Raw genomic sequence first — 23,465 nt, forward strand, 5'->3', positions numbered from 1 at the left:
AAAAGTTTCTGCTGTGCAAAATGGATTTTGCAGCAAAACAATTAGCTGTGCAAGCTCATGTATCGTGTGGATAAAGACTGGCATTTTTCTTTGCCTATTCATCAACTTTGGGAATCAATAACCATGCTAAATGATACATGCCCTTAGAATACTCCCATAGTGTAGAGAGACAGCATAGAAGTAAGGATATAACATGGATAGAATTTTTTTAAAAACTGAGAGGCCATGAAAGAGAATAAGAAAGGGAGGAGATGGAGGAAGTTCAATTTCCTGATGCCCAGAGAGCGGGAAATATGTTGTACAACTGAGGTTTACATTTTAGACCTTGGGTTAGTGGCTTCTTCAATGGCAATCATATACCAAGCTGGGGAGCAATCTCTGCAAAGTACATGAGGCACTGTAAAATGGACAAGGAGAGGGAGATTTGGGGTATATCTTTCCATATTGCCCTGAGTTCCTATGTGGAACGTACTGGGGTTACACTTTACTAACTGCAGTAAGGTGACTGTAGTTAGGGATGAGAACTGTGCTGCTTGGACAAGGACAGAATGGGAGCCACAGCCACAGCCAGAATTCAGAGGAAGGCACAACACCTGTGTGAAGTCAGGTGTGAGGCAGGGTATTGGGGGAATCTACCCCCAGTATTTCAAAGTAGGTTATTTCTATTTTCCATAGGTGTCAGCCAGCTGAGAAATAAAGAGAGACAGTACAAAGAGAGGAATTTTACAGCTGGGCCACCAGGGGGTGACATCACATATCAGTAGGACCATGATACCCACCTGAGCCTCAAAACCAGCAAGTTTTTATTAAGGGTTTCAAAAGGGGAGGGGCTGAAAGAACAGAGTAGTTACAAAGATCACAGCTTCAAAGGGCAAAAAGCAGAGCTACTAATAAGTGTCTAACAAAGATCACATGCTTCTGAGGGAACGGGACAAAGGGCAAAAGCAGAACTACTGATAAGGGTCCAACAAAGATCACTAGGCAAAGGGCAGAAGCAGAACTACTGATAAGGCTCTATGTTCAGTGGTGCACGTATTGTCTTGATAAATATCTTAAATAACAGAAAACAGGGTTCGAGAGCAGAGAACCGGTCTGACCACAACTTTACCAGGATGAATTTTTTCCCACCCTAGTAAGGCTGAGGGTACTGCAGGAGACCAGGGCATATCTCAGTCTTTATCTCAACTGCATAAGACAGACATTCCCAGAGCAGCTGTTTATAGACCTCCCCCGAGAAGTGCATTCCTTTCCCAGGGTATTAATATTCCTTGCTAGGAAAAGAATTTAGTGATATCTTCCCTACTTGCACGTTCATTTATAGGCTCTCTGCAAGAAGAAAATTATGGCTCTTTTTGCCCAACCCTGCAGGCAGTCAGACCTTATGGTTGTCTTCCCTTGTTCCCTAAAAATCACTGTTTTTCTGTTTTTCAAGGTGAACTCATTTCATATTGTTCAAACACACGTTTTACAATCAATGTGTACAGTTAACACGATTATCACAGTCGTCCTGAGGTGACGTATATCCTCAGCTTACGAAGATAACAGGATTCAGAGATTAAAGTAAGACAGGCATAAGAAATTATAAATGTATTATTTCAGAACTGATAAATGTCCATGAAATCTTCACAATTTATGTTCCTCTGCTGCAGCTCCAGTTGGTCCCTCCATTCGGGGTCCCTGAATTCTCACAATACCAGGGAAGCCAAGGAGCACACCTGGAGCATTCTCCAAATTGAAAGGAGGCAGCTCACAAGTGGCACCAAACATAGATAACTGTCACCAATGACTTCTGCACAAGCCACACCCATGAGGCAGGAGGAGGATTATACTCAGTTAACAACATGTAAGAAAAGAATGCTACCTGGAAATGAGGAAGTGTCATAAAATCCAAATCCACCAGTCATATCAGCCACCCACCTCCTTTCTTGCAACCAGCTACCACCTACAGGAAATATTCAGAGTGCAAGAATGTTCATCCACTGGAGACGATCTGCCTAACAATCAGGTGAGAACATACTTTAAACCAGGTTTGACCTTTAATTATGTTTTGCCTGCTCAGAAGGAAAGCCAGGTTAGTGAAATAAAAATTCAAGGTAGTTCTTCTGTCTATTACTTTTGTAATGAGAGTTAATTTTGTACTTGAACAAATAGTAAAAGATATGAATGATTTGATGAAACAATAATCATATAATGTGAAATGTGCTGAAGAAAAGGTATGAGCTACAAATGTTTGGCTATTTTTTAAGTGTAAAATGCCCTATTCTGCAAGTTTTAACAAACAGGCACAAAAGCACTTATGAACTATAATTAAATAGCAAGATATAAAGTAAAATATAATTATAGGAAATAAAGTGTGATAATTCCTATAGAACACTGTTACTAGTCAATGTGTACCAAGGGAATAATGTAATATAGGACCAATTACTGAGGCTTCGTTGAGATACATTTCATTCCTGAGCAGCTCAATCTACATCCAGTAATACAGAATACCTACTTAGACCAGAACATAATCTACGCAATGTTCGTTATGTTTGATAACCTACTCATTTTCTACTAAGTTTAAGGATAATTATTGCCGTAGAAAAATTGATGTCTAGTCATTTTTATAAGTTGCCTAAGTGATATTTTCACTAAAATCCTCTATCTAATTGGTAATGACTTCACCTTGTCTTCAATAAAGTCGAAGATCAAAAGATTAAAAAGTTAAGGAACAGTCCAGCTCTACTTTTCAGGGCTTAATCTTGGATAATTACAGTTTTTAATGTGTTTTATATTCAAGCTTTTTTCATATTTGTCTGTAAAAGGTCATGTTTGTCAAATGTTTTTAGCTATTTAGAATGTTCATTTTCATCAATAATCACTAAGCACTCTGTCAGATACTATATTAGATGATGAATAGACTGAAGATGATTCATTCTATTTACTAAATTGAAAAGGAATTCCATTCTGTATATTCCAAAGCATGAACTCATAGTAGGATTTCAGAAGTGTCATTTATTTGTAACCATTTATTATGGAAGTTTTGAATTTATTTCATGAAGGAGAAAGAAAAATGCAACGAATCCCCATGTACCCATCACCCACCTTCGACATTGACCCATTCACTCTGTCCGCTCTGGTTTCATCCACACTTCACCCACTCTCTCCACACTCAAATAATTTTGAGACAAATCTCAGAGGTTACATAATTTCATCCAATAAAATTTTTGATGTAGGGGGAAAAAACTAAATACAGAGGACTCAGCATTCACAATCACAATTGTTAAGTTTTATAATTAGAAGAGAAAGACTTCAGAAACTAGTTCAGAATGTTTCTCATTCTACTTTGGCTTGAAACACATAAACTTGGAGATATTTCTAGCAGCTCAGTGGACTACATTCCATAAAATATTCCTGTTTAGAATAATAAAACATCAGGGCGAAATATTGAAGAATGTCCTTTTGTAAGCATAGATGTGTCAAGAAAATAAAGAAATATTCTGGGGTCATAAACAACATAAAAGTGAGAATTTAGTAAGAAAAACAGACACTAAAACTGCCGTTTGCTTGTGATGGCATCTCCCAACCTAATGACCCAGAACTTTTGTCTTCATAGGATTCCATGAAACACGTGTGATGTAGAACCTAGTGGAAGCACAAAGCGGGCAGCTTGATCACACATTCTCACAGAAAGCTGAGCCACATGAGAAAAGACACAGTCAACACTGTTAACAACAGCAACATGAAAACAACAAAACCACCACAACCAAAACACCGTCTTTGTAGATGGTGGAGATAGCTACCTTTCTCAATCAGAGTTCTGAAGGAAAATGTCTTTCTCAAAGTTTCTAACTACAGTCCAAGCCCACTTTTGTGAAGGTTTGAAATGTCAATCAAAAAAAAATCTTCGTGGATTCCGCTCTAGACAAACCCAAACTAAAATATAAGCTAATGCTAGATTGATTTGTACTCATAAATATTGAAAAGAAGCAAATATAATTCCTGTGACGCATAGCTAAATTCAAGCCCAGGTTTTAAAACATTGACACAGATAAGGTTCCAAAAATCAGAGGCTTCAAGAAAATAACAAAATAGCAAAATGCTAGAATAAATGGGAAATCATAAGTGGGACTGTTTTGAAACACAAACTGGATAACCAGATTTTCAGGCTACAGTGTTAGAATTAACATTGAATTAAATGAAAATTCATTTACTTAGTATGTTTGAAGAACCAAAAAATAAAATTGTCAGTAGTATTTCAAAAAAAGAGAGAGAGAGAGGAAGAGATTACGAAAATGACCATGTAGGCCAGCTGTGGTGGCTCATGCCTGTAATCCTAGCACTTTGGGAGGCCAAGGCAGCAGAATTTCTTATGCCTAGGGGTTTGAGACTACCCTAGGCAACATAGCGAAACCGCTGTCTCAACAATAAATACAGAAATTAACCAGGTATGGTGGCTTGTGCCTGTAGTCCCTGCTACTCAGCAAACTGAGGTGGGAGGCTTGCTTAAGTGCAGAAGGTCAGGGGTGCAATGAGCTATGCTCCTCCAGTCTGGACAACAGAGTAATACTCTCTCTCTCTCTCTCCACATCTCTATCTATCTATCTATCTATCTATCTATCTATCTATCTATCTATACCTATGTAGATATGTATATCTAATCTATCTATCTTTACCTATGTAGATATGTATATCTAATCTATCTATCTTTACCTATGTAGATATGTATATCTAATCTATCTATCTTTACCTATGTAGATATGTATATCTAATCTATCTATCTACACACATATAATGGATTCTATAGAGATAAAAGAAAAGAGATTAGAACTCCAGAAAACGTAAGCATACAAAAAATTGGGTGAATATTTTAAAGAGCACATTAGATACCTATAAAGAGAACATTAGTAAAAACGTATCTGAATAAACTATACAGAACTCATAACAAAGATACAAAAACATTAAATAACAGATTTTAGCAAAATATAGGACAAAGCTGAAGACATAAAATTTATTAAACCAATTTCAAGAATAAAGCATGGAGAGAATCAGGTAGGAAAACTTTGCAGAGAAAATAGTTGAGATTTTCCAGAACTGATGAAGTATACTGTATTGATTTTCTTTGTTTCTGAATGACTATTTCCATTTCCAAATTACCACAAACTTAGAAACTTAACAGGCATTTATTATCTTTGAGTTCTGGAGGTTAGAAGCCAAAAAGGGGTTTCACGGGGCTTCACGAGGTTTCTCGGGACTTCACGGGATTTCACGGGGCTTCACGGGATTTCACGGGGCTTCAAGGGGGTTTCATGGGGCTTCACAAGATTTCACGGGGCTTCACGAGGCTTCACAGGGCTTCACGGGGCTTCATGGGGCTGAAACTGAGCTGTCTGCAGGGCTGCGTTCTTTCTGGAGGCTGTAGGAAAGAACGTTTCCTTCCTTCTCCCAGCTTTCAGAGATTGCCCACGTTCCTTGACTCACTGTTTCCTTTTCCATCTTCAACACCAGCAGCATAGTTCTCTTCCACCCTGACATGGACTCTCCTGCCTTCATCTTTCCATTTAAAAGATCCTGGCCTTTACCTTGGGCCCACACAATTAACCCAGGATAACCTTAACATTTCAAGGATTAGCAACCTTAATTCCATCTGGAACTTCAGTTTTCTTTTGTCATGCCGTATAAAACATTTACAGTTTCTGGAAATTAAGACAGGGGCATCTTTTGGAGACCATTATTCTGCCTACAGAAGATACTAAACTTGTAATTCAGATACCCTAACAAATCATACGGAGAATAACAGGCTGCAAGTAGACACAGGATTTTCAGAGCAATATTGGAAGCCAGTTCAAAACCAGTGAAATTACTACTTCAATATAAAACAACTGTTGTCCTAGAATTTTATACCAAGGAAACTCTTATTTCCAGAATGTGGAGAAAACAGCGAAATAATCAGAAAAATAAAACCTTAATTGCCATAAGGCTGTCATTAAAGGAACACCAAAAAAATAGTTTCAAAAAGAGGAAAAGGTGCAAGAAACAAGGTCTGACATGCAAGAAAGCACAACACAAACCAAGAAAGAAGCAAACTGTGATTCAGTCAAATAAAATTGGCTGTATAAAACAAAATAGAAGAATGATCAAATCCATCCTTATATTGGTATATTTTAAATTCATTTCTCACAGTAGTTGAGACGATAGACTACAGTAAATCAGTTCACAAAAAAATGAGTAAACTTTCTCTTCAGAACACTTATGAGAATTACAAAAAGAAACAAGTATAAAAAAATGACCACATGCTATGACACAAATTATGTCTTAAACAAATGATCTACACGTCATGTTGTATTAGTCCATTTGCACGCTGCTGAGAAATGCATACCTGAGACTGGGTAATTTATCAAGGAAAGAGGCTTAATGGACTCACAGTTCCACTTGGCTGGGGAGACCTCACAATCATGGTGGAAGGTGAAAGGCACATCTTACACTGTGCCACTGCACTCCAGCCTGAGTGATGAACAAAACTCCATCTCAAAAAAAAAAAAAAAATTAAATATGCTGCTATCATAAAACCCAGTTATCACATTCTTGGACATTTATCGTTTATCCCAGAGCAGTAAAAACACAGGTTCTCAGGTTCACACAATAACCTGTACTCAAATGTTAATAGTAGGTTTATTTATATTAATCAAAAACTAGGAAAAAACCCCAGAGGACATTCAATGGATAAATGGTTAAACAAATAAGATACAGCCATTCGACAGAACACTACTCAGTAATAAGACAGAAGGAGCTCCTGATACACACAAAAACTTAATGAACCTACAGGTAATTATGCTGAGTGACAAAAGCCAATTCAAAAGGCAACATGCAGCACTGTCCTCTTCATATAACATTCTTGAAATGACAAAATGATAGGAACTGGGAAAAGACCACCAGTTGCCAGGGCTTAAAAAGGGGATGGGGCAAGTAGGAATTGGATGTGGTTACAAAAGAACACCATGAAGAATCCATGCCTTTATGGAAATGTTCTGTATCTTGGCTGTATCAATGTCAATATCTTGGTTACAATATTGTAGTATATTTTTGCAAGATGTTACCACAGAGGGAAATTAGGTAAAGGGTATGCAAGATCTCTCTGTATTATTTCCCTCAGGTGAAGGTCAATCCACACTGAATTGAAATTAAAATTTAATTAAGAAAACAAGACAAAACACTACTCACGCCTGAGAAGAGCCTGCTGCATATGGGACTGCAGAAAGTTTAATATCTATGATATAAAGAATTATAATAATCAGCCAGGCGCAGTGGCTCACACCTCTAAGCCGAGCACTTTGGGAGGCCAAGGCCAGGATCACGAGGTCAGGAGACTGAGACCATCCTAGCTAACACAGTGAAACCATGTCTCTACTAAAAATACAAAAAATTAGCCGGGCGTGGTGGCGGGCACCTCTAGTCCCAGCTATTCAGGAGGCTGAGGCAGGAGAATGGTGTGAACCCAGGAGGAGGAGCTTGCAGTGAGCTGAGATCACGCCACTGTACTCCAGCCTGGGTGACAGAGCTAGGCTCTGTTTCAGAAAAAAAAAAAAAAGAGAGAGAGAGAATTATGATAATCATTGAGGAAAAAGTTAACAACTCAATAGAAAAATGGGTAAAAATGTAAATAAGCATTTGGCTATCCTCAAATGTAAAAGAAAAAGAAGAAGAAAATTATATGAAAAGATTTTTAAAAATATTTAATTCCAATAATATAAAAATGAAAAACAGTGACACATTTTTTTCACACCTACCAAATTACTAAATTATAAAAAGTCCTTTAAAGCCAAGTGTTTGTGAGGATACGAAATAAATAAAACTATTTTTCTGTTTCTGAGATTGTATACTGCTTCTTCCAAATTTTCAGTTTTGCATTGATGTGTGGTTAAAGTTGTACATATTCTCTGACCTTGCAATTCCAATAATATGTATATTCACCAAAGCACTGTTACAGATGTGTACAAAGTGACATCTACTAGAATGTTCTTGGCAGCATGGTTTACAGTAAAAATGGAAAGAAAAAAGTAAACAGTCCAAATGTTCAAGAATGCAAAAATTATATGTTCAGAAAATGGAGTACAATATGACAATGAAAATAGATAAAGCACTTATATCACTTAAAAACAGATCTAGGTGTAGAATATGCAGTTTAAGGATTAAACATTTGGTGAAATATAAAATAGGAAAAAATGACTAAAACAAAACTGAAGCTATTTGTTACACTGAATGAAGAAAGAGTGAATGCAATTTCAATATTCAGGAGTCTTCAAAAACACTGATAATTTTAATTTCTTAAACCGAGTGGTAGGTACAAATGTATCATTTAATATTATTCTTTAAGTATATGTATATACATGTTATGGACATGTCATACAAATATAACACATGTATGATATTTTGTAAATACATATATACTTTATAACATCAAAAAATATTAACATAAAGATTACAGACTTCAAATTATTACAAATCTGAATTTCAACTCTGTTACATTTCAGGTACGTGATCTTGGGCCTTTATTAATCATTGTGAGTTCTTTTTTCCAAATTTCTTTTTATTTATTTATTTATTTATTTTTTATTATTATTATACTTTAAGTTCTAGGGTACATGTGCATAACGTGCAGGTTTGTTACATATGTATACCTGTGCCATGTTGGTGTGCTGCCAAATTTCTTAATGAAAAGTATATTTAATTCAATATGTAAAGAATTACTGAAAAAAAATCTATAGTCCCTAGAGAAATGTTAATTTTTTCCACTTTCATTCATTCTGCCAGTAATTCCTGGGAGGAAGTTCAGTGAGTAGGAAATAGTCAACTAAAACACTTTTGTTTTCTAATAATCCTATTTTGTTAAAAAATTTAACATAAAGAAATCAGGCTTGGCAGCACACTGATGAAAAATCCTGAAGGGTTAACTTCCTTCCTAGTGCCTGGGTTTTATGAACAGTACTGAACAGCTGAGGCGGAGGTGGGTGCTGCATGGCAGATATTGGCTCTAGACACCACTTCCAAAATAGTACTCCCAAAGACTTTGTAATCAAACTATTGTTCCCTTTGCAGTAATTTAAGCTTTGTTGTTCTTGTTATTTTGAAAGGAATTTAATTTAGATGGAAATTTAGTCTTTTGGGCAATTTGCCTTACACTGGCCCCTAAATTAAGACCTTAGAAGCAGTCTTTTAAAGTCCGAACCGCCTTTCTTAATATTTCTACCACATATCTATAGCAATCTGTCCTTTAAATGCTTGAAATAAAATTAAATAGATGCATAGGCTTTGCCAAAGCAAAATATAAAAATTAGATTCTGTTCACTTACAGAAGGTAAAGATAATATTTCTTAATACATTGTCATATAAGGGGACAAACACTTTAAACTTTCTGAGTCGCTAGATATTAAATAGTTATTCTTATACAATAATATAATTTTTTTCCTAATTTCTGTGACTTTTCACTTTTCTCTTTTTGTCTTCTACAGTACTTGACTTCAACTATTCGTGATGCAAATATTTCAACCTCTCAAAGCTCTCTGTTTTTTGTAAACTAACAGCAGGTGATATTACTTTGCCTTGCCCTTCAGACTAAAAAGCCTGCACTAGTGTTTAAATGTGTCCCTGCCCATTGTGAATAATTACCCAATTTACAAATTTCAGTGCACTTAACAGGCTGTGTCCTCCTTATTTACCTTCAAAATTATAGGTTATTCTATAATATTGTCCTTTTTAGTCAAACGATATACTAACAAGTATTTGCATGTGTGCTAAAGTGCAGAAACCAGTAAGCAACAATCTTGCCCTTCCATGATATAAGCACACTTTAGATGATAGACACAGTTTTATTTATAAAATTATATTTTGCAGTGACTCTGCTGTATGAAAGCCAATAATTGGAAAAAAAACTCTAAGACTAACAATAAATTAGTTGAAAATATATCACTAAGAAAGCAGGAAAAAACTATTTAGCTTAACACCAAAAGCATAGTGGCAACAATAGGAGATAATTTGAGTATATAGTCAATAACCTATGGTCGTATGGTTGCTGATAAATCCTGGATTGGGAATTCGGAGCAGAGAAGGTGGAGCAAGATGGCTGAATAGAAGGCTCTGCTGATCATCCCGCAGGCAGGAACACCAGATTTAACAACAATCTACACCCAAACAAGCACCTTCAGAAGAACCAAAACTGAAGTGGGCACTCACCGTACCTTGTTTTAACTTCATATCGTGGAAAGAGGCATTGAGGGCTAGGAAAGATAGTCTTTGGTTACTGATGCCACCCCTCCCTCAATCCACAGCAGCAGCTGCATGGCACAAAGAGAGAATCTGTACACTTGGGAGAGGAAGATTGCGGTGATTGTGAGACTTTACATTGAGCTCAGGGCTGCCCTGTCACAGCAAAAAGCAAAACTAGGTTGAACTCAGCAGACACCTGTCCACAGAGGGAGCATGTAGAGCAGCCCTAACTAGAAGGAAATTGCTGATCCCAGCAGTGGGAACTGGAGTTCTGGCAAGCCTTGCTGCTGTGTGCTAACGTGCCCTGGGGCCATAAATAAACCTGAAAGGCAATCTGGGACACAAGGACTGCAATTCCCAGACAAATCCTTGTGCTGAGCAGGGCTCAGAGCCAGTGAACTTGGAGGGCACATGACCTACTGAGACACTAGCCTGCGGGCTAAGGGAGTGCTTGCACACCCGCTTCCACAGCTCCAGGCAGCACAGCTCATGGCTTCAAAAGAGACCCCTTGCATCCACTTGAGAAGAAAGGAAAGATTACAGAAGACTTTGTCTTACATCTTGGATACTAGCTCATCCACAGTGAAAGAAGATACCAGTCAAAGTTGTGAGGGCCCCATTCCAGGTTCCAGCTACCAGATAAAATTTCTATACATACCCTGGGCCAGAAGGGAACCTGCTGCCTTGAAGAGAAGGGTGTAACTCTGACATACTGGCTTCAGGTGAGACCTAGACCATCATGAGCTGTGCTGGCTATGGGGAGAGACTTCTGTCTGAGAAGAGTGAAGGGAAAAGTAAAGTAGACTTTGTATTGCACTTTAGGCACCAGTTTGGCCACGGTGGTTTAGAGCACCGAGTGGGCTTCCGGTGTCCCCAATTCTAGATTTCGGCTCTTAGATAGCATTTCTGAACCTTCCCTGGGCCAAAAGGGAGCCCCACTGCACTGAAGGGTGAATCCCAGACCAGGCAATAGTCTCCACAAGCTAACTGAAGAGAGCTTGCAACATCAGTGGTAGCCTGGTAGTACTCCCTGTGGGTCTGTGGTGGCAGTGGCCATGGGGTGAGGATCCTCTGGCTGTGGAAAGGGAAGGAAAGAGCGGGAAGGACTTTGTCTCATGGTGTGAGTGCCAGCTCAGCCTCAGTAGAGCGGAACAACAGGCAGATTTCTAAGGCTTTTGACTCTAGTATTTAGCTCCTGGCTGACATCTCTGAACCAGCCTTACCTGGACCAACTTGTTACCTGAAGGGAAGGACACGTGTATGGCTGGCCTTGCCACCTGCAGATTGTAAAGCCCTTGAGCTTTCAGTGAACATAGGTGGTAGTCAGCCAGTAGTCACTGCAGGCTGAGGATGAGAACCAGGACTCTCCTGGTTTTGGTTCTGACCCAGTAAACTCCCACTATTGGTGGCCACAGGGGTGCTTATGTTACTCTACCCCTAGTTCCAGGTAGTTTAGCACAGACAGGTAGACTCTGTTTGGGAGAAAGTGGAGGAAGAGAATAAAAGTCTCTGTCTGGTAATCTAGAAAATTCTTTTGTTTCTTAACCAAGACCACTGTATTAGTCCATTTTCACACTGCTGATAAAGACACACCTGAGACTGGGCAATTTACAAAAGAAAGAAGTTTTGTGGACTGGCAATTCCACCTGCCTAGGGAAGACTCAAAATTATGGCCAAAGGTGAAAGGCACATGTCACATGGCAGCAGACAAGAGAAGACAACTTGTGCAGGGAAACTCCCTTTATAAAGCCATCAGCTCTTGTGGGACTTATTCACTGTCACGAGAATAGCACAGGAAAGACCCACCCCCAAGATTCAATCACTTCTTACTAGGTCACTCCCACAACACATGGGAGTTATGGGAGCTACAATTCAAGATGATATTTGGGTGGGGACAGAGCCAAACCATATCATTCCACTCCTGGCCCCTCCCAAATCTCATGTTCTCATATTTTAAAACCAACCATGCCTTCGCAACAGACCCCTAAAGTCTTAAGTCATTTCAGCATTAACTCAAAAGTCCACAATCCAAAGTCTCATCTGAGACAAGTCAAGTGCCTTCCACCTATGAGCCTGTAAAATCAAAAGCAAGTTAGTTACTTCCTAGATACAACAGGGGTACAGGCATTAGATAAATACACCCATTCCAAATGGAGAAAAGTTGGCCAAAAAGAAGGGCCTAAAGGCCCCATGCAAGTCTGAAATCCAATGGGACAGTCAAATATGAAAGCTTCAAAATGATTTCTTTAACTCCATGTCTCACATCCAGGTCACACTGATGCAAAAGGTGGGTTCCCATGGTCTTGGTCAGCTCCACCCCTGTGGCTTTGCAGGGTATGGCCTCCCTCCTGGCTGCTTTCACAAGCTGGCCTTGGGTGTTTGTGGCTTTTCCAGGCACATGGTGCAAGCTGTCAGTGGATCTACCATTCTGGAGTCTGGAGGATGGTGGCCCTGTTCTCATACTAGACAGCACCCAACTGGGGACTCTCCGTGGGGTTGCCATTCCCACGTTTCCCTTCCTCACTTCCCTAACAGAGGTTCCCCATGAGTGCCCCACCCCTTCAGCAAACTTCTAGTTGGACATCCAGGCATTTCCATTCATTCTCTGAAATCTAGGCAGAAGTTCACAAACCTCAGGTTTTTTTTTTTTTTTTTGGAACGAAGTCTCATTCTGTTGTCCAGGCTGGAGTGCAGTGGTGCAATCTCAGCTCACTGCAACCTCCACCTCCCATGTTCAAGTGATTCTCCTGCCCTAGCCTCCTGAGTAGCTGGGATTACAGGGTACTGTCACCATGCCCAGTTGATTTTTATATTTTTAGTAGAGATGGGGTTTCACCATGTTGGCCAGGCTGGTCTCAAACTCCTAACCTCAGGTGATCTGCCTGCTTCAGCATCCCAAACTGTTGGGATTACAGGTGTGAGCCACTGTGCCCAGCCCCAAACCTCAATTCTTGACTTCTGTGCACCTGCAGACCCAACACTACGTGGACTTGGAGCTTGTACATTCTGAAGCCATGGCTAGAGCTGTACGTTGGTCTCTTTTAGTCATGGTTAGCTCAACTGGAACACAGGGCACCAAGTCTCTAGACTGCATACAGTAGAGGGACCCTGGGCCTGGCCCATGAAACCATTTTTTTCCTGTGATGGGAGGGGCTTTCACAAAGGTCTCTGACATGCCTGGAGACATTTGCCCTATTTTCTTGGAAATTAACATTTGGCTCCTTGTTTATGTATGCGAATTCCTGTAGTTGGCTTGAATTTCTCCTCAGAAAATGATATTTTCTTTTCTTCACATTGCCAGGTTGCAAATTTTCCAAATTTTTATGCTGTTTCTCTTTTAAAACAGAATGCCTTTAACAGCACCCAAATCATCTCTTGAATGCTTTGCTGCTGAGAAATTTCTTCTGCCAGATACCCTAAATCATCTCTCAATTTTAAAGTTCCACAAATCTCTAGGGCAGGAGCAAAATGCTGCCAGTCCCTTTGTTAAAACATAATAAGAGTCATCTTTGCTCAATTTTCCATGTTCTTCATCTACATCTGAGACCACCTCAGCCTGGATCTTATTGTTCATGTCACTAACAGCATTTTGTTCAAAGCCATTCAACATATCCCTAGGAAGTTCCAAACTTTCCCACATTCTCTTGTCTTCTTCTGAGCCCTTCAAACTGTTCCAACTTCTACATGTTACCAAGTTCCAAAGTTGCTTGGATATCTTTACAGCTGCACCCCACTCTACCATACCAATTTACTTTATTAGTCCATTTTCATCCTGCTAATAAAGACATACCCAAGATTGGGCAATTTACAAAAGAAAGAGGTTTAATGGACTCACAGTTCCACGTGGCTGGGGAGGCCTTACAGTCATGATGGAAGACCAAAGGACGTCTTACAGGGTGACAGACAAGAGAAGAGAAGTTGTGCGGGGAAACTCGCCTTTATAAAACCATCAGATTTTCTGACACTTATTCGCTATCACAAGAATAGCAAGGGAAAGACCAGTTCCCATGATTCAATTATCTCCCACCAGGTCCCTCCCACAACATGTGGGAATCATGGGAGCTACAATTCAAGATGAGATTTGGGTGGAGACACAGCAAAACGATATACCACCAAGGTGGTGTCTCTATGGATCGGCAAGAACCAGTGTTACTGGTCTTGGGATGTTCCCTAATGCAGATATTGATTAGATCATAACACACACATTCTTTGAAATACCTAAGAAGCCATCTGAAGAATGATAGGTACAAATAAGTCCAGAATGCAAAGAATAAAATAAGGTGTGGTGACTCATGCCTATAATCCCAGCAGTTTGGGAGGCTGAGGAAGGGCAGATTGCTTGAGCTCAGGAATTTGAGACCAGGCTGGACAAAATGGCAAAACCCTGCTTTACAAAAAATACAAAAGTTAGCTGGGCATGTTGGTGTATGCCTGCAGTGTCAGCTACTCAGGAGGCTGAGGTGAGAGGATTGCTAAAGCCCAGGACACCGAGGGTACAGTGAGCCATGATCACACCATTGCATTCCAGCCTAGGTGAAAGAATGGACCTGGTCTAAAAATAAAATAAAACCCTAACCTTCCAATGCCTAGACACCAATGAACATTCACAAGCGTCAAGACCATCCAGAAAAGCATGACCTCACCAAGCAAACTAAATATATCAGGGGCCAATCCTTCAGAAACAGAAATGTGTAAGCTTTCAGACAGTAAATTCAAAATAACTGTTTTGAGGAAACTCAAAGAATTTCAAGATAAAACAGAGAATAAATTCAGAATTCTATCAGATAAATTGAAGACAGGAATTATTAAAAAGAGTCAAGCAAAAATTCTGGAGTTGAAACATACGATTGACATACTAAAGAAGGAATCCATCTGTTAATTGCAAAATTGATCAAGCAGAAGAAAGAATTAGTGAGCTTGAAGACAGGCTATTTGAAAGTATACAGTCAGAGGAGACAAAAGAAAAAAGAATAAAAAAGAATGAAACACATCTACAAGATCTAGAAAATAGCCTCAAAAGGGCATATCTAAGTTGTTGGTCTTATAGAGGAGGTAGAGAAAGAGTGTGGGGTAGGAAATTTATTCAAAAAGATAGTAACCGAGAACTTTCCATATCTAGAGAAATATATCAAATTTCAAGTATAAGAAAGTTATAGAACCCCAAGCAGATTTAACCCCAATAAGACTATCTTAAGACATTTAATAATCCAACCCCTAAAGGTCAAAGATAAAAGATCCTAAAAGCAGCAAGAGAAGAGAAACAAATAATAAACAAAGAAGCTCCAATATGTCTGGCAGCACACTTCCTAGTGGAAACCTTATAAGCCAGGAGAGAATGGCATGACATATTTAACGTGTGGAAGGAAAGTAACTTTTACCTAGAATAGTATATTTAATGAAAAATGTCTTTCAAACATGAGGAAATAGTTTCCCAGACAAACAAAAGCTGAGGGATTTTGTCAACAGCAGACCTGTCATACAAGAAATGCTAAAGGGAGTATTTTAATAAAGAAAAGAATGTTAATGAGCAATGAGAAATCATCTGAAGGTACAAAACTCACTGATAATATTAAGTACACAGAAAATCACAGATTGTTATAACTTATCTCACAGAAAAATTAAAAGATGATCCAATAAAAATTAACAACTACAACAACTGTTCAAGACATAGACAGTGTAATAAGATATAAATAGAAACAACAAAAGGTTAAAAAGCAGAAGAAGTCAAGTGCATAGTTTTTATTAGTTTTCTTTTTGCTTGTTTGTATCTTTATACAAACAGTGTTAAGTTGTTATCAGCTTAAGATAATGGGTTGTGAGACAGTATTTGCAAGTTTCACAGTAAGGTCAAATCCAAAAACATTTACACACAAAAACTAAAGTTAGAAATTAAATCCTACCACCAGAGAACAGCAGCTTCACTTACAGGAAGACAGGAAGGAAGAAAAAAGTAAGAAGACCACAAACAACCAGAAAACAAATAACAAAATGACAGAAGTAAGTCCTTACTTAAAAATAGCATTGAAAGTAAATGAGCTAAATTCCTCAATCAAAAGATGCAGTAATCCAATAATCCATTGCCTATAAGAAATACACTTCACCTATAAAGACAAACGGGCTGAAAATAAAGAGATGAAAAAAGGTATTCTATTCCAATGAAACCCTAAAAGGCCAGGAGTGGGTACACGTATATCAGACAGAATAGATCTCAAGACAAAAATCATTAGAGATGAAGTAGGTCACTGTATATTAATGGAGTCAATTCAGCAAAATGATATAACAATTATAAATATATATGCACCCAACACTAAAGCTAAAGAGAGAGATAGACCTCAGTACAATAATATCTGGAGACTTTAACATCACACTTTTAGCATTGGATAGATCATCCAGACAGAAAATCAACAAAGAAACATCAGACTTAATCTGCACTATAGACCAAATGGATCTAGCAGATGTTTACAGAATAATTTCATCCAACCACTGCAGAACACACATTATTTTCCTCAGAACATAGTCATTCTCAAGGATAGACCATGTTAGGTCGCAAAACAAGTTTTAAAACATTTAAAACATTTGAAATAATATCAAGCATTTTTTCTGACCACATGGGATAAAAACTTGAAATCAATAAGAAGAGGAAGTTTGGAAACTATACAAACACATGGAAATTAAACAATATGCTCTTGAATGACCAGTGGGTCAATGAAAAAAATAAGAAGAAAATTGAAAAATTTCTTGAAACAAATTAATATGGAAACACAACATAACAAAACCTAAGGGAGGGAAACAGCAAAAGAAGTACTAAAAGGGAAATGTATTATGGTAAGAGCCTACATCAAAAAAGAAGAAAAACTTCATATAAACAACCTAATGATGCATCTTAAAGAACTAGAAAAGCAAGAACAAACCAAACCCAAAGTTAGTAGAAGAAAGGAAATAATAAAGATTAGGGCAAAAATAAATAAAAGTGAAACAAATAAATAATACTAAAGATCAACAAAATGAAAAGTTTGTGTTTTGAAAAGTTAAACAATATTGACAGCTTCTACCTAGAGAAACTATGAAGAAAAGAGATAAGGCCCAAATAAACAAAATCAGAGATGAAAAAGAGACATCACAACTGATACCACAGAAGTTCAAGAGATTGTTAGTGGCTAATATGAGTAACCATATGCCAATAAATTAGAAAATCTAGAAGAAATGGATAAATTGCTAGATGCATACAACCTACCACAATGGAACATGAAGAAATTTAAAACCTAAACAGACCAATAACAATTAACATGATCAAAGCTGTAATAAAAAGGCTCCCAGTAAAGAAAATCCAAGAACCTTATGGTTTTACTGCTGAATCCTAGCACACATTTGAAGAAGCGCTAATACCAATCCTACTGCAACTGTTCTGAAAAGTATAAGAGGAGAGCGTATTTCCAAACTCATTCTCTGAGGCCAGTATTACCCTGATAACAAAACCAGACAAAGACACATCAAAAACAAAAGAAAACTACATGCCAATATCTATCATAAACATTGATGCAAAAATTCTCAACAAAATAATAGCAAACTGAATTCAACAATACATTAGAAAGACCCTTCATCAAGTGGAATTTATCTCACGTATGCAAGTATGGCTCAACATATGCAAATCAATCGATGTGATACATTATATCAACAGAATGAAGGGCAAAAACTGATCTTTTCAATTGATGCTGAAAAAGCATTGGATAAAATTCAACATCCCTTCATGATAAAATATCCTTAAAAAACTGGATATAGAAGAAACACACCTCAACGTAATAAAAGCTTTGTATGACAGACCCACAGTGAGTATCATACTGAATAGTTGAAATCTGAAAGCCTTTCTTCTAGGATCTAAAACATGACAGTGATGCCTACAGTTACCTCTGTTACTCTACAAAGTACTGAAAGTCCCTAGTAGAGCAATAAGATAAGAGGCTAGATCAATCAGACAAAGGGCATCCAGATTGGATAGGAAGTAGTCAAATTATCCTTGCTTCCAAATGATAGGATTTTATATTTGCATAAACCTAAGGACTCAATTAAAAAACTATAGGAACTGAGAAAAAAAATCAGTAAAGTTGCAGGATACCAAATTGACATACAAAAATTAGTAAATTTTTATATGCCAACAGCGAACAATTTGAGAAAGAAATAAAAATAATATTTGTTTACAACTGCTATAAATAAAATAAAACATCTATTAATAATCTTAACCAAAGAAGTGAAAGACCTCTGCAAGGAAAAGAGGTGAAAGATCTCTACTATAAAACCTTGATGCAACAAACTGAAGAGGATACAAAAAATGGAAAGATATTCTATGTTCATAAATTAGAATAATTAATATTGTTAAAATATCCTTACTACCCAAAGAAATGTACAGATTTAATGCAATCCCTGTAAAAATACCATTGACATTCTTCAAAGAAATAGAAAAAAAATTCCTAAAATTTATACGGAACCACAAAAAATACAGAATAGTCAAAGCCACCCTGAGCAAAAGGAACAAAATTGGAGAAATTATATTACTTGACTTCAAATTATACTACAAAGCTATAGTAACCAAAATAGCAGAGTACTGGCATAAAATCAGACACAGAGACCAGTGGAATAGCCCAGAGAACCCAGAAACAAGTCCATACATCTAGAGTGATCTTATTTTAGACAAAGGTGCCAAGAACATGCATTGGGAGGAGGACAGTCTCTTCAATAAATGGTACTAGAAAACCTGGATTTCCATAGGCAGAAGAATGAAACTAGACCCCTACCTGTCACCATACACAAAAATCAAATTAAAATGGATTAAGGACTAAGATCTAAGACCTGACAGTATAAAACTTACAAAAGAAAATATTGAGAAAACTTTCTAGAACACTGGAGCAGGCAAAGAGTTCTTGAGTAATACCCCACAAGCACAGGCAACCAAAGCAAAAAATGACAAATGAAAAAATGAAGTCACATCAAGTTAAAAAGCTTCTGCACAGCAGGCCAGGTGCGGTGGCTCACACCTGTAATCCCAGCAGTTTGGGAGGCTGATATGGGCAGATCACCTGAGGTCAAGAGTTTGAGACTAGCCTGGCCTATATGGTGAAACCCAGTGTCTATTAAAAACACAAAAATTAGTCCAGGTGGTGGCGGGCACCTGTAATTCCAGCTACTTGGGAGGCTGATGCGGGAGCATTGCTTGAACCTGAGAGGCAAAGGTTTCAGGGAGCCAATATTGTGCCATTGCACTCCAGTCTGGGCAAAAAGAGTGAGACCCTGTCTCAAAAACAAAACAAAACAAACAACAACAAAAAACCTGCACAGCAAAGAAAACAATCAATGAAGTGAAGAGATAACTCACAGAATGGGAGAAAATATTTTCAAGCTACTCATCTGACAAGAGATTAGAAATTGAAATATATATGAAGCACAAACAACTCTAAAGGAATAAATCTAATAATTCTGTTTAAAAATGGGCAAGAGATCTGACTAGACATTTATCAAAAGAAGATATACAAATGACAAACAGGTATATAAAAATTGGTCAACATTATTGATTATGAGAAATGAAAATCAAAATTACAGGGGGAAATATTGTCTTACTCAGAGTATAGTCAGAAAAGCCTAAAATGCATAGATATTTCAATAATGGAATGGAATGCACAGTTATTTAGTGAATGGAAATGTAATAGAGGGAAATAATTACATAGTTTTTTGTGATTAAACAAGAAAGAGAGTATGACACCATATATTAATCTCTTATTAAATCATGTATCACATTTTGTAAGACAGTAATTCAAACTTTTCAGATGTGATTTCTCAACTCGTGTTAAAACAGAGTTCTCAGTGGGCACTTAAATAAACCCATCACGATAGCTCCTCCTAATAATGGGATACAAGGTAAGACTGGATAATTTTAGGGCCTGAACCTATTGCCATACTTCTTTGCTATAAAATGTGTTCCTTCATCAGAAGCAACAGTTGATGCTATACCAGGGCAATTAATAAGGCCTTTTGTACATCCACTGGATGTTGGTCTTGGCATAAGCATTAAACATAGGGAAAGTTAACCCATCTCCACAATACAAGTTTATTCCAATGAGGACAAAATGCTACCTTCTCACTAATGGAAAGTCCAAAATAATCAACCTGCTGAAAAATGAGTGGCTAGCCCTTCTAGGCATGATATATTGGGGACCAAGAAAATTTGTCTCTGCTCTTGGCTATTAACTATTGAACAGAACAGTGGCGGTCTTCAGAGCAGCCTCAGTAAGGGTGAGTCAATGTATGGAGTCTATAAATAGTACCCATTTCTGCCATCAAAGACATTTTGTACTTTGGCCCATTGATTACATATTGGGTGGCTGGGGACAGAAGCTGGTGAGAACTCCTGGGCATTTTTTTTTTTACACCTGAGTAGACAAATGCCCTTTGACAAACAGTCTTCCCACTCTGTACTTCATCTGGCAGGTCCATTGACATACACCTTTCTCATATTTCCTCATGACAATCATGAAATTTTGTTCTTCCTAAATTCCTAACTATTCAGCCTATGGCCGTTGACCATGAATCAATATGGAGTCATAACTCTTGCCACTTTTCAATCCAAGTAAAATGAACAATTAACTTTGCAACTAGAAATTCTGCCTCCTGGGAAGATTTGCCCTTGCCATTACTTTTCAGGCACATTATTGAGAGGGCTATAACGTGCAGCAGTCTACATCACATTGAGTGTTTACTATTCTGCAGAGGCCCACGTTTTTATTCCTCAGTCAGATGCTCATATGGAAATCCACACAAGGCCACATGTATAGATTGAAAGGGAGGAGAAATACATTCAAGCCAGAAGTTCATGCACACTTATTTGGAACTCCCAGATCTGCTCAAGCCTGGTCTCCTTGATATTATTTCCACACCATGATGGATTGCTGTTGAGTACACCCAGTCTCATGGTATCATCCTCTCATGATAGGCAAGAGTTACTTAAAGTCCTATAGGACATACATTGAATCTCTAGTGGAACTCAGGAACATGGGTATATGCACAAAAGCAGATGACTGTTTTGCCAAACATCTAGGGGCCTGTACTGGTATGATCCTATCCTATTGGAGTTTTCTGGAGGCTCTGAAGAGAATCCCAATTGCCATAAGTGCTTCGGTTACCATGGGATATTCTGGATTTCAAGGCCCAGATATAAAAGAAGCTTTACCAACCTGGGCCTCATGCAGAGCCTTTTCTTGTTCTATGTCTCACTCAAAATTGTGGCCTAAGGAGATAAATGGTAAATTGATTGGGTGGGCTTCAAGAACATGTTATATGGTACCTACAAATTTTTTTAAACCTGTAATGTGCCGTGCCACATTTTAGTAACAGGAGATGCAACATGCAGTACCTTATCTTCCACTTTGGAGGGTGCTATGATCTGAATGTTTGTGCCCTTCACCCCCAAAATGCATATGTTGAAATATTAACCCCCAGTGTGATGTACTGGGAGATGAGTCTTTGGGAATTGATTAGGTCATGAGGGCATAACCCTCATAAATGGAATTAGCGTCCTTAAAAAAGAGGCCTAAGGGAGCATGCTGTTGTCTTTTTGGTATGTAAAAACATAGCCAGACAATGCCACCTATGAATCAGAAACCAAGCCCTAATCAGGTGCTGATGCTGCCAGTGTCTTTATCTTGGACTTCCCAGCCTCCAGAACTTGGAGAAATAAATTTCTATTGTTGGTAAGCTTCTCAGTTTACAGTACTTTGTTATAGCAGTCCAAATGGAGTAAGACAGAGGGGTAGATTAAACATACTTCAGATGCCTGGAAACTCACATTTCTACAAGCTGCTGGGCTTTTGAATTTTCACAGGGTTTATCCCCAGCACCACATTGGCATTTATGTTTTCTACTAAGGCATTTTAAGCCTTCTTTACTTCCTGCTCATCGGGTTCAATTAACGTGGCATCATTAATGAAGTAGAGCAGTGAAATGCTCTGTGGTGAAAACTTTTACAGCCTAGCCTAGGGCTGTTTCTATGGATTCTTGTAAATTGGTCGGGGGAAAAATGAATATTTTCCAGATTAAGTGCAGGGTTAAGGACCTATACTGAGTTTCTCCATTAAGCTACCACATCTGAAACAACAACTAATATTGGAATAATCTCTGGTTACTTTAATTATATGTGTAGTTAGAATCTCTAAAATCATTATTTACTGCAAAGGAAAGCAGGAAAGTTAAGTAGAAGTCTGAGATGAATCACCATTCTTGCATTTTTAACCCTTGATTGTGGTCACAATCTCTGTGGTTTGTCCAGAGACACAGTACCGCTCTCTGTGTACAATCCTTAGAGCAGAGTTATTTCATGGCATTGACTTTTCTCTCCCTACTGTGACAGTCCTCACTCCTTGGTTCAGAGAGTCAATATGGGGGTTCTGTCAATCACCAAGTACAGCTGCTCAAATTATATTTAGGAACTGAAGAAATAACCACCGTGATCCAAACCTCTGCCAAAACTCCACTCATCACCTGACCACCTGGTATGGTTAGGCTTTGTGTCCCCACCCAAATCTTATCTTGATTTGTAATCCCCATAATTCCCAGGTGTCAAGGGAGAGACCAGGTGGAGGTAAATGAATCATGGGGGTGGTTTCCCCATACTGTTCTCATGATAGTGAGTGAGTGCTCATGAGATCTGATGGTTTATTAGAGGCTCTTCTCCCTTCGCTCGGCATTTCCCCCGCCACCTTGTGAGGAAGGTGCCTTGCTTCCCCTTCGTCTTCTGCCATGATTTTAAGTTTCCTGAGGCCTCCCCAGCAATGCTGAACTGTGAGGCAATGAAGCCTTTTTCCTTTTTAAATTGCCCAGTCTCAGGCAGTTTTTACAGCAGTATGAAAATGGAGTAACACATCACCTTTGTGCTCCACTGTGACTGTCACACCACAGGGGTGCCTTTATTTACCTGGAGCCAGTGCACCTACAGCCAGTGCTGTATGTCTCTGGAATGCCCAGATAGTTCCCTTCCCCACAGTGAATCTGACTAAGTGAATCCACACCTCTTTTGAGCAATGCTTAAAAGAATATTTATAAAGTATACTTCGGCTGTGTCACATGATTCTTTCACAAGGGGATGTGGCCTACATTTCAATCAGGAGCTCTGTTCTGAGAATCAATCTGGTAACGATTAGAAGCTATGACTCTCCAAAATTGTAACTTACATCAAGATCCAG

This window comes from Macaca nemestrina, chromosome 16, assembly GCF_043159975.1.
Source record: "Macaca nemestrina isolate mMacNem1 chromosome 16, mMacNem.hap1, whole genome shotgun sequence".
Classification (NCBI taxonomy): Eukaryota; Metazoa; Chordata; class Mammalia; order Primates; family Cercopithecidae; genus Macaca; species Macaca nemestrina.